We start from the raw sequence: 16,240 nt of genomic DNA, 5'->3' as shown, positions 1-16,240 counted from the left end.
CTGAAATCAATAAAAATATATTTTTAAAAATTTAAACTTGAAGAAACTAAAGCTAGAGAGGTTAAATAAAGTGTCCAATCATATAGCTAATAAGTGATGGAAACAGGATTCAAGCCCAAGAAATCTCACTCCGAAGTTTCTTTCTTAGTTATGTGGCTAATTACTAAGTATTTTTTTAACTGTCTTGTCTCCGATGCATGTTTCACACTCCTCACCCCTCCTAAATCTGTTCATCTATTCACTCACTCTTTCTTCTAGTTGAGCACTCTTACAACTCCATAGTTTGTTTTGAAGACAGAGAGACAGAGAGAAAAAGATAAAGAAACTGCATTTCTCTCCTTATATTTGCCTTAGGAGCATTCTCTGCTGCCCCCTGCAGATAATTTGGTGAAACCAAAACTAATGTTTTCATAAACTCATTTAGCAAATTCAATAACAGCTGCACTTTGAGAATTTGATCACCAAGTATGCTGACATGCTAAACATTGCCCATTTATTTATATCTTTTGGAAACTAGTTAAACACCTGGCTACCTGATAAATAGTGTGGATATTATAACTTGAAGAAATATTACTGAATAAGAAGAATAATGAATCGTCTGAAATGCCAGGATGGTTTAATAAAAATAATAAAGAGATAGACAGGTGGGTGGATAAATGGGTAGATAAATGAATGGACGATAGATTCAACGCCTCATTTCAGATAAATTTGAAGTAGATTGTCATAAATTGTGTACCCTGTGAAGCAAACCCTGAAATGGAGTATAGTGTGAAGGGTGGTTATTAAGGAGTAATCTTAGATCGTTTCTTATAGAACTAAAGAGACATATACTAGAGTGGGCAGAGGGAGAAGTCAAACTATAAGGGTGACGACAGGCTCAGCTAACCCTTGGGGAGATCTGGAGTTTGAACTACCCTTTAGAGATGTCCTCTGTTGAGCTGAAATGGCCATATCTTAATACTCCTGAATCTATTAGTTATTAGATATAGCTCTGGGAAGGAGCATGACCTTGGGTGAGGCAATCCATAGAAGTCTTTCTGAACTGCCAGCAATACTATCAGCACTGGAACAAAGTCCTTCTTGAAGGGAGTCAGGTGGTACCTCACAATATGGATAAACATTGGAAAATGAGCCACTCTAATTCTGGTCTCGAGTACTGGTACAGTGGTATCCCAGTCAACCAATTATCTTTCATTGCCAAGACCAAATTAATAAATAGAAATCTTGTTAAAAATTTAACTTTGGAGGAGCTCTGCATTGAGATGCATGAGGACCTGGGAACCCTTGCTTCCACTCCAGCACCCATCCCCCTCCTGGGGCCCACTCACACTACATCCTCTTCCAACATCCTCCAACCCCACCAAAGAGAAACTGGGCATGGGAGATGGGGAGGCGTGCTGGCCAGAGAAGAACCTTCTTCCTGTAGAATTAGAAAGGGGAAGGACAGCCTGGCCAGAGTGGCTCAGTTGGTTGAGCATTGTCCTGTGTACTGAAAGGTTACAGGTTTGATTCCTGGGTTGCAAATTCAATCCCTGGTTGAGGCACATATATAAGGCAACTGATTGATGTTTCTCTCTCATGTCAATCTCTCTCTCTCTCTCTCTCTCTCTCTCTCTCTCTCTCTCTCTTTCTCTCTCTCCCTCTCTCTCATCCTCTCTATAAACATGACCTCAGGTGAGGGGAAAAAAAAAAGAAGAAGAAGAAAGGGAAGAGCAACTGGGAGTCCCACCACCCATTTCTCCATTTCCTCTTCCTCCAAACTTATGTTTGGGCCTCTTCATTACTTTTATAGACACCCCCCAAACCCATGAATCTTTGGTAGTGATTTGGCAACTTCAGTAATAAATGGCAATTCTCTCTCTCTCTCTCTCTCTCTCTCTCTCTCTCTCTCTCTCTCACACACACACACACACACACACACACACACACACACACAGAGGAAAAAAAGCTTTAGAGGCAGTTATATTATTTTCATCTCTGAGTGTCAACTGGAAAGGGGAAGTCCAAAAAAATACAGAAATGAATTTAAAAGAATAAAAAGCCAAGTCATGTACCTTGGCTAGAAACTAACATTCAGGCAAAGTATTCTGAAAAGAGACAGGTATCATCTGATCTCCAAAATGCCCTAATTACTAGAGTCAAGAAGGAAATTTAAAAAAAAAAATCCAAATGGAATCACCTTAAATGTTTCAGACAGTATTAAACTAATAAAATGGTTTTTGTGCAACTTTCTAGTAAAAGAATATGAAGCATGAAAATTATGTCAGTCATAGAAATTATCTGTCTGCAATTTCGTTCAATATTCAGTGGACATTTTATTTTGGTTTTATTATATCAGTTGCTTAAAAATTTTGTTCCCAAATTATATATTTGACCATGGTGTCTTTTATAAGATTATTATGTTTTTAATAAATAACTAGACAGTAGTTTACATTGGTTCAACTCTAGTTAAATTTGGAAGTTTAAGAATGTCATAATTTTTTCCTAGTTTTGAAAGTAACTATTAATGCTATGGCCCCTAAAGTTGAACTTCCTGGGTTCAAATTTCAGTTCTGCCACCTATTTTTGGTTACTGTATATCTTGTGTGTGTTCTAGAATATATATTTGATTCTTTTTTCAAATCTGATGTCATTTTTATAATTTCTATTCTTCCATCAAAACATTTCCCTTTGTCTTTTGTCTTCTTTAACATAAAAAGAATACTTTAAATTCTCTAATTCCAAAAGGAGACATATGTAATATTTTCAACAATAAAGAATTTAAAAATAAATAAATAAAGTCTCTAATTCTAATATTTAAGGTGGCTGTGGGTAAATCTCTATTATCTATTATTTCCATTAGTTCTTTCTGTGAAGTCTGCTTTTCTCTTGTCCCAGGCATTGTGTTTTGTTTTTTCAAATAATAGAAATAATTTGAGACCAGGTAATTCTTCATTATCTTGAGAATTTCCAGATACCTTCCAGCAGATTTTATTTATTTACTAGAGGTCGGGGTGCACAGAAGTTGTGCACTGGGGCGGGAGGGGGGGGGAAAGGGGGAGGGGAAAACGGGTCCTGGGGCAGGTCCCTCAACCCAGCCTGCACCTTCTTGCAGTCCAGGACCCCTTGGGGGATGTCTGCCTGCCAGCAGTCAGACATCCCTCTCCCAGGTCAGGACCCCTCGCTCCTTACCACCCTCCTGCTTGCTGCTCCTTACAGCTCGGCTTGCCAGCCGTAAGCCCAACTTCTGGCTGAGGAGTACTCCCCCTGTGGGAGCGCACTGACCACCAGGGGGCAGCTCTTGCATTGAGCATCTGTCCCCTGATGGTCAATGTGCATCACAGCGACTGGTCGTTCTGGTCATTCCACTATAAAGTTCACTTAGGCTTTTATTTTATTTATTTATTTATTTATTTATTTATTTATTTATTTATTTTAGCTTTTCTACTTGTCTGGGAGAGTTGTTCTAAATGTCTATCTGATATAGAAGCCCATCCTTTGATTCTTTACTTTTTTTCTCTTCACTCACAATCCATCAACAAATCTTTTTGGTTCCTCCTTTAAAATACTCCCTAAACTTGATCATTTTAGTAAACTCCATTGTATTGGGTTAGGAAAAAAATAAAAGTTATTATTTCAAAGCATGGGTTTAAAATAAAGCACTATGTCGTTTAATTTGTGGGCAGCAGCAAAAAGATAAACAGATACTAGAAGCTGAAGAAACCTTGCATTTGGTAGCTGCTCCCTTTTGTAACAACTTTCTTCCATCTGTTCTATTGAAATCCCTGTTTATTTTGGTCACTTATAACACTGATTATGTTAATGCCACATAAAAGCTCAGATATTCTATACATTAAATATAAGAACTTTAAAAGTTAGAAGTCTTATATTAATATAGTTTTCCTTAAGCTAGTTCATGCTGCATTAATATCTATCTAAAGTATGTTTATGTGACTATTTTTCTATTAGCAATCTTTCTTCCTTATATGCTTTAATTCTACTTACTTTTTTTAATATGCTACTAATGATTTTGGAGTGGTTTCGTATAATTTGAAAGTGTGTCTAGGGGAATTTTTTAAAGAATACTGTTATGATTATTTCACCTTTGGAAAAGAAAAAGGGTTATAAGACTGTTGAAAATGTTTACATGATCAATGCTCTGTATCGAGAAAAGGAAGTAGATAAGATCTCTTTTTCTTGATTTAGTGTTTCTATATTTTACTTGGCTGAATATGATAAAGCAATCAAACCTATAAGAAGTGGTGCCCTGCCTCTAACAAATGTGTCCTAAAGAAGGAAAAAACAGTTATGACTGAGTTCCTGCCAGCAATGCAGCAACCAAGGTAAGAATGAACCAGGAATGGGCTTGCACCACAAGTTGATCTGTAAACCCCAATTCTTCAGCAGGAGAACCCCAGAACCAACGGCAGTGGGAACACGAGCAGCCGTGCCTCTACCTTCAACAGTAAATCACTATCAGTCTGTTCAATGCTTCTGTGTCTCTGGTCTGTTTTTGTTCATTAGATTCCATATATGAGTGAGATCACGTGACTCTTACCTTTCTCTGACTGTCTTATCTCGCTTAGCATAATGCTCTCCAGGTCCATCCATGCTGTTGCAAATGGTAAGAGTTCTTTCTTGTTTACAGCCAAGTAGTATTCCATTGTATAGATATGCCACAGTTTCTTAATCCATTCGTCTGTTGATGGGCACTTAGGCTGTTTCCAAATCTCAGCTATTGTAAATTGCACTTCTATGAACATAGGAGCACATATATTCTTTCTAATGAGTGTTTCTGATTTCTTGGAATATGTTCCTAGAAGTGGGATCACTAGCATATCCCATAGACACAGACAATAGGGTGGTGAAGGCCAGAGGTGGGGGGAGAGGGCGGGTGGGAGAGGTCAATGGGGGAAAAAGGGACATATGTAATACTTTCAAAAATAAAGATCTAAATAAATAAATAAGAAAGAAATCCTCAAACAAACAAAAGGTAAATCACTATAAGGGCACCTCCACCCAAAGGGAGGACACCCAGACCATTAGAATTTTGGGGAGCTACTTCTGGGAGCAGGGATGTGGGCCGCTATGTGCAGAGTAGGCTGCTTTTATCTTTGTCCATTGGATATGTATTAAATAATTTCTGTTTTAAAGTGATGCATTTTATCTTTCTCCGACTGGCTTATTTAGCTTAGCATAATGCTCTCCAGTTCCATCCATGCTGTTGCAAATGGTAAGAAATCCTTCTTTTTTACCGCAGAGTAGTATTCCATTGCGTAGATGTACCACAGTTTTTTAATCCGCTCATCTGCTGATGGGCACTTAGGCTGTTTCCAAATCTTAGCTATGGTGAATTGTACTGCTAAACTGATGAACAAAAACAGATCCAGAGACAGAGAAACATCTATCAGACCATCAAAACTCAGAGGGAAAGTAGGGGAGGGTGGGGGTAAGAGGGAGAGATCAACCAAAGGACTTGTATGCATGCACACAGACAACAGGGAGGTGAGGGTATGAGTGGGGGGGATAGGGTATGAGTCGGGGGGGGGGGATAGGGGATAGGGGGAGTAATGGGGGAATAAGGACACATATGTAACACCTTAGTCAATAAAGAAAATTTTTAAAAAGTGATGTATTTTATGACTGCTAAAATTTGGTTTGCTGATACAAGAGGATCAGGAAAAGAGATCCTCTTTTAAAAGGAGTAAAATAAACTATTACTACTGGCCAATAGAGTTAAGTTCTCCTAGGAATATTTCATCAGGTATTTAACTTAATATTTGTCTTAGGTCCTAATATTTGTTATTAGGAAGCAAATAACAACTTAACTCCTTGGCCCCTGGGATATCAGTATTAATAAGATTCAAGGCCCAGATTGGAACTAGCTTTTTGGAAGAGACATGATGAAATACTTCCCAAGTCTTGTTTGTTTGTTTTTGTTTTATTTTTGTTTTGTTTTGCCTTATTTTCATTCTTTTATTCCACTGTTATACTTCCAAAAGATTTCCCTTTACTCAAGCACAAATATTAGGTAACACAATTATGCTCTACATATACCTATTTTTATGTCTATTAAATGGGATTATTTAAACAAATGACTTTAAAAAGCTATCAAAATAATACTTCTACAAGGCAAAGAGATGCATGATGTAAAATTTGCCTTCCAAAAAAATAAATTTAAAAATGACTGAGGGATCAAAAAATATTTGTAAATAGCTGTTATAAAAGTAATATCTTCTTGGCAAAAACAGTTTAAATGGTAGCACAAAATGATACCTTGGGAGGGGCAGGTACAGGGCCAGAGGGGGTCAATGAGCGGGGGAGGGAACATCTGTAATACTTTCAACAATAAATATAAATTTTTAAAAAATTAGTTTAAAAAATTTAAAAGGTATATACAATTTACTTCTTTATATTCTGTTATTTTAAATTTATCACCTTCTATTTTAACAGATATCACTGTCAAAATGAATTTATGAATGAAGGGTAATCTAAAGAAAACACTAATTTTAGGCTCATACGCATTATTATTTTTTTAAAATATATTTTATTGATTTTTTACAGAGAGGAAGGGAGATGGATAGAGAGTTAGAAACATTGATGAGAGAGAACCATCGATCAGCTGCCTCCTGCACACCCCCCACTGGGTATTATGTGCCTGCAACCAAGGTACATGCCCCTGACCGGAATCGAACCCGGGACCCCTGAGTCCGCAGGCCGACGCTCTATCCACTGAGCCAAACCGGTCAGGGCCGCATTATTATTATTACGGTTTTTTAAACCAAAACTATAAGAAACTGGACAAACATATCAAGTCATCTCCAGAGAACCTATCACCAGTAAGAAGCAGCCAACTAAGAAATGCTATGAGTTTCAGTGTTTTTTAAAAGTGTCTGTGTGCTTTGCTTTGACTGAGGCTTCTATTATCTAGTCCTTCTTTAATTAGAGCAGTAATAGCAATATGTTATCAACTTAGTATAGAGCTTTACTATCTTAAAGAAATTCCGCACACATCAACTCATTTAACCCTCACAAGGTAGACAAGAAGGGTAACATTTATTATCACTTTTCTGCAAATCAGAAAACCGAGTTTAAGAAGCTTAAGCAATTTGGTGGTGTTGAGGGTAATATATGAACTGAAAACTTCAGATGTAAATTCTATGCAAAAACATCAGAAATTTAAAACTTAGAGCTCATTTTTAAGTGTTATTAAAAATTCAAAATCTCTAAATTGCAAGTTGTCTATAGTCCTATACCAAAGAATGGGTTTATCTTAGTGTTTAAATTTGTTGTCATTTATTTGTTTTATGGTGAAAGGAAAGAGGGAAAGTGGAGTTCAATTAACCAACATCAAACAAAAAAATTAAAATCAAACAAGAAATACCCATCAGTTAAAATATATTTACCAATTTCATCTGTAGTTCAGCCCTCTATATGAAAAGTCCCTGTGCCTCAGTTTCCTTCTCTAAAAATGGGATATCAAATAGTAATTTCAAAAACTAGCAATTTATTTTTCAGTTGTCATGGTGCCTTAAAAACTGCTAAACCAAATATACAACGAGAATAATATTAACATGTGCCCAATCCCAAAAAAAAAAAAGTCAAAAGTACTTTAAGATTGCCCTGTCTGGTGTGGCTAAGTGGTTAGAGTTGGTTGTGGATTCAATTCCCAGTCAAGGGCATGTATCTAGGTTGTAGGTTCCATCCCCTGCCCAGATCAGGGGGCATACAGGAGGCAACCAATTGATGTGTCTCTCTCTCCCTTCCTTTCTCTCTCACCCTCCTCCTTCCCTCTCTCTAAAAATGAATGGAAAAAATATCCTTGAGTGAGGATTAACAACAACAGTAAAAAGTACTTTAAAAGTGAAAATATTTTTCTAAGTGCTCTGCTTTCTACCTGCCTTTCCCCTCCCACGCTCCATTTGTGATAGACAGAATAATGTCCCCCACCAAAGATGTCCCTATCCTAATCCTTAGAACATGTGACTATGTTACTTTACATGGCAAAAGGGACTGACAAATGTGACTAAGTCAGTGAGCTTGAAATGGGGAGATGATTTTGGAGTATCTGAGTGGGCCCAATATAATCACAAGGGTCCTCATAAAGGAAAGAGGGAGGGAAGAGAGAGTCAGAGAGAGAGCTGAAAGGTGCTGCACCTCTGGCTTTGAAGATAAAGAAAGGGGCCATGAACCAAGGGATGCAGGCTGCCTCTAGACACTGGAAAAGGCCAGGAAGATGTTTCTCCTCTAGAACTTCAGCAGGAACACAGCTTTGCCAACACCTTGATTTTTTAGCCCAGTTAAAGCTATTTTGGACTTCTGACCTCCGGAACTCTAAGATAGTAAATTTGTGTTGCTATAAAGCCACGAAGTTACAACAGCAATAGAAAATTAATACACCATTTAACCATTGCTGTACTTGTAGAGTCTTCCAAATATGTACAAAGGCCTGCTGTGATATTCTTTTATTCTTCTTCCACCTTTATCAGGCTGTCCTTTAATATTTGTGGGGCCAAGGTGAGAGTGTAGATGGAATATACCTAAATATGTTAAAGTTAACAAGACAACAAAGTAAAATTCCTTCTATCCTCCTACCTTAACGAATACAACTTCGAAACAAAAACAAACAAAAAAAGACTTTTGATGCAAATCTAGGATTGTATAAGATCAAATGTTGGCAAAATATTAAAGGTGGCCAAATGTAATTACTATTACATAATTGTGGGTGTTCTCTTGATGGTGCATCTGGTTTGGAAGAGTCATATGTAATTCATAAGTGATTATATAATCATATCTTATAAAACAGTAATATGCAAATTAACCATCACTCCGCGACAAAAATGGCGGCGCCCATGGCCACAAGATGGCGGCGCCCAGTCCTCTCATCCCTGCGGGAGTCCCACAGTCCGCCCAGCCTTCGCAATGCAGGTTGTCCAGCTCAGAGGCGCCTGTGCCCCCACACCACGATCACGCCCAGCGGTGTCAGCCTGGGCTGGGGTCTCAGCCTGCGAGGGCACGCACCCCAACGGCATGATCCCCCTCGCAGCGGCCATAGCCTAGGCTGAGCCTAAGCCTGCGAGAGAGGCGCGCACCCCCATGGCGCAAACCCCTCCCAGCGGCCTTAGCCTGGGCTGAGTCTAAGCCTGAAAGGGCTTAAATCCCAATTGCACGATCCCCCTCCCAGCGGCCATAGCCTGGGATGGGGTCTCAGTGCGAGGGGCGCGCACCCCCACAGCCCGATCCCCTCCCAGCGGCCATAGCCTGGGATGGGGTCTCAGTGCGAGGGGCGCGAACCCCCACAGCACGATCCCCTCCCAGCAGCCATAGCCTGGGCTGGGGTCTCAGTGCCAGGGGTGCGCACCCCCACAGCACGATCGCCCTCCCCGCAGCCATAGCCTGGGCTGGGGTCTCAGCGTGTGAGGGGCGCGCACCCCCACAGCCCGATCCCCCTCCCAGCGGCCATAGCCTGGGCTGGGGTCTCAGCGTGCGAGGGGCGCGCACCCCCACAGCGCGATGCCCCTCCCAGCAGCCATAGCCTGGGCTAGGGTCTCAGTGCCAGGGGCGCGCACCCCCACAGCGCGATGCCCCTCCCAGCAGCCATAGCCTGGGCTGGGGTCTCAACGTGCGAGGGGCGCGCACCCCCACAGCCCGATCCCCCTCCCAGCAGCCATAGCCTGGGCTGGGGTCTCAGCGTGCGAGGGGCGCGCACCCCCACAACGCGATCCCCCTCCCAGCAGCCATAGCCTGGGCTGGGGTCTCAGCGTGCGAGGGGCGCGCACCCCCACAGCCCGATCCCCCTCCCAGCAGCCATAGCCTGGGCTGGGGTCTCAGCGTGCGAGGGGCGCGCACCCCCACAGCCCGATCCCCCTCCCAGCAGCCATAGCCTGGGCTGGGGTCTCAGCGTGCGAGGGGCGCGCACCCCCACAGCCCGATCCCCCTCCCAGCAGCCATAGCCTGGGCTGGGGTCTCAGCGTGCGAGGGGCGCGCACCCCCACAGCCCGATCCCCCTCCCAGCAGCCATAGCCTGGGCTGGGGTCTCAGCGTGCGAGGGGCGCGCACCCCCACAGCCCGATCCCCCTCCCAGCAGCCATAGCCTGGGCTGGGGTCTCAGCCTGTGAAGGGTGCAATCCCCCTCCCAGCAGCCATAGCCTGGGCTGGGGTCTCAGTGCGAGGGGCGCGCACCCCCACAGCGCGATCTCCCTCCCCGCAGCCATAGCCTGGGCTGGGGTCTCAGTGCGAGGGGCACGCACCCCCACAGCGCGATCCCCCTCCCAGCAGCCATAGACTTATCTGGGGTCTCAGAGTTTGAGGGACGTGCACCCCCAAGGCGCGATCCCCCTTTCAGCGGCCGTAGCCTGGGCTGAGCCTAAGCCTAAGCCTGTGATGGGCGTTCACCCCAACAGCCTTAGCATGGGCTGGAGTCTCAGCATGTGAGGGGCGTGCACCCCACGGCCCGATCCCCCTCCTAGCAGCCATAGCCTGGGCTGAGTCTAAACCTGCGAGGAGCACACACCCCCATGGCACGATCCCCCTCCCAGTGGCGGCAGCCTGTGGTCTCAACCACTGAGTCACACCAGCCAGGCAGATATGGAGAAGTCTTAAATGTTACTTTTTTGTTACATATATTTTATTGATTTTTTACAGAGAGGAAGGGAAAGGGCTAGAGAGCTAGAAACATATATGAGAGAGAGACATTGATCAGCTGCCTCCTGCACACTCCCCACTGGGTATGTGCCCCTAACCAAGGTACATGTCCTTGACCAGAATCGAACCTGGGACCCTTGAGTCTGCAGGCCGATGCTCCATCCACTGAGCCAAACCAATTAGGGCTGTCCAATATGTTAAAGAAAAAACCCTATATAATAAAGAGGGAATATGCAGGGGAGGGCATTTGGGGGTGACCGGGTTGTCAGGGGAGGGCAGTTGGGGATGATTGGGCTGGCAGGGGAACAGTTAGGCATCGATCAGGCTTGCAGGGGAGTGGTTAGGGGGTGATCAGGTTTGCAGGCAGAAGCGGTTAGGGGCAATTAGGCAGGCAGGCAAGCAGTTGGGAGCCAGCACTTCCAAATTGTGAAAGGGATGTCTGACTGCCTGTTTAGGCCCGATCCCTGTAGGATCGGGCCTAAACAGGCAGTCAGACATTCCCCGAGGGATCCCAGATTGGAGAGGGTGCAGGTTGGGCTGAAGGATACCCCCTCCCCCAGTGCACGAATTTCGTGCACCGGGCCTCTAGTTATACCATAAGTCCTTTTCTTTTTTCTACAAAATTCCATTTCTCCCTCAGTAGATTGACTATTCATATACTTTGCCTAGCCTTTTCTCTTTCTACTTGGGTTAATTATATTTTTAGGTAATATATGAAAGTTCCTTACATTCTGGATATTTATTCCCTCAGCTGCCTCTTGCTTCCAATAAGTAGTTTGTAAGAAGAAGTTAAAGAGTTACATATTTTTATTTTAAACTTTGTCTCAAAGACAGCATATAGAATTATCTGCTGGATTTGAACCTTGCCCCTTCGTTGTTTCATTTGGTTTTGCTTTTTACCAATATAAGAAACCTGTCATTTGTTAGTTTAAACTATTTACACTTATTGTGTTGCTGTGATAGTAGGCTTTATTTTAGCCATCTTATTTCCAGTTATCTATTTACCATACTTTGTAAGTTTGTTTACTTATCCTTGTCTATTACCGTCATTACAAGTATTCAGGAACTCCTGGTCAAGATGACAGTGTAGGTAAAGGCAGTACTCACCTCCTTCCACAACCACATCAAAATTACAACTAAACTACAGGACAACCACCATTCAGAACTGCCTGTAATCTGGCTGAATGGCAGTCCTATAACTAAGGATATAAAGAAGAAGACACATAGAGACTGGTAGGAAAACAGGCTGGTCCCACACCCACATGTGGCAGATAAAAATTGGAAGGAATATCTCAGCTGCAGAGGTCCCCCTGAGGAGCGAGGGCTCCCAGCCCCACACCAGGTCCTCCAGCCCAGGGTTTCAGTGCCAGGAAAAGAAGTCCCTGTAATATCTTGCTGCAAAAACCAGCAGGGTTTGAGGCTGAGGTAGATGGAGGGTGTCTGGAGACCCAGGCAGATCCTCGTAAGGGTCCACTTAAGGACTTACTTTCACTCCCTCCCTCTGAGCTCCAGCGTTGGGATAGCAGCTTGAAAGGCACCAGAGACATATGGGGGGAACTGAATTGGGTGGCATCAGGTCAAGAGCTGGGGGGCAGCTTTTTCCCAGACAGAAGTGCTGGCAGAGTCCATTGGTCCTTTGATAAGCATTCCTACAACTAAGGCAGCATGTGGGTGCCATATCTGAGACTCCAACAACCTAGCTCACACTGTTAGCCTTGGTATTTCCCTGAAGCCCTGTCCCCCCCACCCCCACCCCCCAACTTTCTGCCTCACCCAAGCTGTTTCCAGTGGATTTTCCATATAAATGGCCTGTCTTGGCTCATTATCTTGACTCTCTATTATCTTCTCCTTTGCTGTTCCTCTTGGAAAGTTCAAGGCCATTTTTTTTTAATCAAGAAGAACAGACTTCATTTGAACATGAGTTCTAGTGTGTGTGTGTGTGTGTGTGTGTGTGTGTGTGTGTGTGTGTGTGATCAATAAGTATTTTTTAATATATATTTTATTGATTTTTTTATAGAGAGGAAGGGAGAGGGATAGAGAGTTAGAAACATCAATCAGCTGCCTCCTACACACCCCGCATTGGGGATGTGCCCACAACCAAGATACATGCCCTTGACCGGAATCGAACCTGGGACTCTTCAGTCCCTAGGCTGATGCTCTATCCACTGAGCCAAACTGGTTAGGGCATCAATAAGTATTTAGATATAGGGAATACATAACTACACAGGTAACAATATTCACCACCATTGAAAATGGTGTTTTGTTTGGGAAAATTGCACTCTAAAAAGATTTATACAGCTTCGATGGAGATGAAAGATACAGACTTTTAAAAAAACATTATATTCTTCAATAGGATTGTATAAATAAAACATGGTTCGGGGCTGCTCTGTTTATGAATTTAGGCAGAGTAAAACTTATACCATCAAGAGCAGGTTAAGTATTTTTAGCTTTTCTAATGCAAATACAGCACTTCCATTGGTTTGGTTTTGAGACATCAAAATCCCAAGCATTAAGAAATGAATCTTAAGTTTAGAATAGTACAGTAAATTCAGTAGTGACCATGTTTCTTTTATTTCCATTAACAAAAGAAAACCTTGACAACTCAATTCTAGTTTATAAATTCTGTCATTTTTATACTTTCTTCCAGTAAAAGCCAATCATTAAAAAGAAAAAAAGCCTGTCTTGTTGTCAGTTATTTTACAGTTAGCAACAGCACCTTCTACAAGGCTGCTTTGGCTTGTTGTGCATGTAATTAATATTTTAAACAAAATGAAGAACCTAATTCAAAAATAATTTTGGCATTCATGCTCACCATATTGACCACAACGTCTAAATAGGTATGTTTTAAACATAATTGCTCACAAAATCCATGACAATAGACTTAGTCATTAGCACAGACAGTAAATGTGCATGTTTTTTATCATCAGAAGGAAGAAGTTGTTTAAGGGTAAAAAAAAATAACTTAAGACTGACAAATTGAATAACTTAAGACTGACAAATTGAATAACCACAGATAAGCTCCTTTTGCTGAAATGTTCATGCCACCTACATCTTTCTTTTACTGCAATGGAAATAGTTTTTTATTTTAAATTTCCATTGAAGTTATTTTAATGTATTTATCTCTGTACAGTTTTCTGCAGAATAACAAGGTAATTATGGAATGTAATTTTAGAAAACAATATTATGCAGTCTATTGAGACCCATTAAAATATCAATCACCGGGAACAGAGTGAACAAGAGGCAAGAACAATCCCAGGATGACCACAGCCCTTGCGCCTCTGCATCCCTGCATCCAGCACCTGTGGCCCGCCATGGTGACCTTCCTCCTCATGCCCAGGAGAAAGGCTGAAGGGGATGCTAAAGGAGATAAAGCCAAGGTGAAGGAGGAACCACAGAGAAAATCTGCCAGGTTATCTGCTAAACCTGCTCCTCCAAAGCCAGAGCCCAAGCCTAAAAAGGCCCCTGCAAAGAAGGGAGAGAAGGTACCCAAAGGGGAAAAGGGAAAGCTGATGCTGGCAAAGGTGGGAATAACCCTGCAGAAAACGGAGATGCCCAAACAGACCAGGCACAGAAAGCTCAAGATGCTGGAGATGCCGAGTGAAGTGTGTGCATTTTTTTTAATATATTTTTTTATTGATTTTTTACAGAGAGGAAGGTAGAGGGATAGAGAGCCAGAAACATCGATCAGCTGCCTCCTGCACACCCCCCACTGGAGATGTGCCCGCAACCAAGGTACATGCCCTTGACCGGAATCGAACCTGGGACCCTTCAGTCCGCAGGCCGACGCTCTATCCACTGAGCCAAACCAGTTTTGGCAGTGTGTGCATTTTTGATAACTGTGTTCTGGTGATTGTACAGCTTGAAATACCATTTTTATCAAGTTTTATAAAAAATGCAGAATTTTGTTTTATTTTTTGTAAGCTATGTTCTTAGCGCAGAGAACATTTTACTGTGTGTTTTGTGTGGTTGTTTTTTTGGTTTTTTTTTTTTTTTTTGGAGAAGGACATATATTACTAATAGAATGTTTCCAAAGCTGAATTGGCATGGGGAAAAAACACCTTTCCCTTCTAGTTTTGAGAGAGTTCCTCTTGGTTCCTGGGAGGAGGGATCCCTTGATGATGTTGACACACATTAGCCACCTTGGCACAAACACTTTGTGGTGTGGAAAAACAATATCCTTTTCTCCCTCTCCACTTTAAGAATAGACTTGACTCCCTTAAGCCCAGAGACCTATTGGGCCTGACCACCACCACCTCCCCCCCCACAAAAAAAAATTGGTTACTAGTATGATGTGTAATCTGGACTTCCCAATGTCACCATGGCGATGGCATCCCTCAAAAGAGCAGCAGGTCCTTTTTAGAGTGTGGATCTACAGATGGATAATTCTGGCATCTTCATCTCATTTCCTGAAAGTCAAGATTGGCTTGTGTAAAGTTGTTAAACAACACGCTTAATGTGAAATGTCAGCCCTCACTCTAAACTTGCCCTGTTCAGACATCAGATGAAGACTTCATTGGATTTGATGATGGCTTTCTGATTTTGGTAGTCCATTGAAGAAAGAAGTTTGAAAGTTGTATACTGTTAATGATTGTCTGCCCATGCCCTGCCTGAAATACCATGACTGTTTATGACAAGTGTCTTTAATAAAACTGGGGTGGTCCCAGGGCCTGTGTTGGACCTGGGCACGAAGCTCCCTGCCCTGCAGCCAGGTCCACACCTATCCCAGGATCCTGTTCCACTCGCCAGCATTTTGTTGGATTCCATCTGGGCCGTGGCCGACCTGCTCTCTCCTTTGATTCTGTTGGGACTCACAGGTACTTCTTAGATGCCAGTAAGCATGCATAGTAAAGGGTCTCCTGTCCCCTCACTCTAGGGAAAGCCTAGCCGTGGTCCTCTTACTGCTCAATCTGAACCCTGGACCCTTTACCTCTCCTGAGGGAGGTGTCAGTCTCAAAGCTGGACTCTCACGGGTCTTGAGTATTGGAGCAAATGTTCCCATGACTTGGGCTCACTCGCTCTGAGCTCCAGCACTGGCACAGCAGCTCGAAGGGCACCCGGGACACACAGGGAGGAATCGCATTGTCTGTCATCAGGGTGAGAGCTGGAGGGGCAGCTTTCTCCAGGACAGAAGTGCTGGCAGAGGCCGCTGTTCCTTTTCTGAGCTCTCCCCTCACAGAGCTGGCAGGTGGGCACCATAGTGAGTCTCCATCAACCTGGCTATCCAAGAATTCAATGTTCTTATTCTATTTTAAAAGATATACATACTATTTTTATTCCTATGGTGGAATAGCCCAGTTTAATAAGATTCACATTTATGCTTACTTTTCACCATAAAGTTTTAAAATTTATTATATCTAAGTCTTCTCTCCACCACAAAACTGAGACAGATACCGACGTTCACTGCCATGTCCCTATGGTCTTGTGCACCTCAACCCCACACCCAACCAATAATGATACCATCTGGAGCAGTGCTACTCAAAATTTGGTCTACAAACTGGTGTGTGTGTGTGTGTGTGTGAGAGAGAGAGAGAGAGAGAGAGAGAGAGAGAGAGAGAGAGAGATGACAGCTTGTCCTAGTGTGAATCTACTGAATTAGTAAGCACACCGTTTAGTCCCG

The 16,240-nt window shown here is 42.8% G+C and overlaps 1 pseudogene across 1 annotated transcript; it reads left to right on the top strand.

The window, feature by feature from the left end:
* Positions 1–13,952: 13,952 nt before the first annotated feature.
* LOC307096703 (non-histone chromosomal protein HMG-17-like) lies at positions 13,953–14,224 on the top strand (annotated as a pseudogene). Its single transcript has one exon. The product of its transcript is annotated as a non-histone chromosomal protein HMG-17-like (transcript).
* The last annotated feature ends 2,016 nt before the right edge of the window (positions 14,225–16,240 follow it).

This window comes from Cnephaeus nilssonii (genome assembly GCF_951640355.1).
Source record: "Cnephaeus nilssonii genome assembly, chromosome: 3".
NCBI classification, from domain to species: Eukaryota; Metazoa; Chordata; class Mammalia; order Chiroptera; family Vespertilionidae; genus Cnephaeus; species Cnephaeus nilssonii.
The sequence above is the reverse complement of the archived record's forward strand: the minus strand, read 5'-3'. Positions and strand labels throughout refer to the sequence as shown.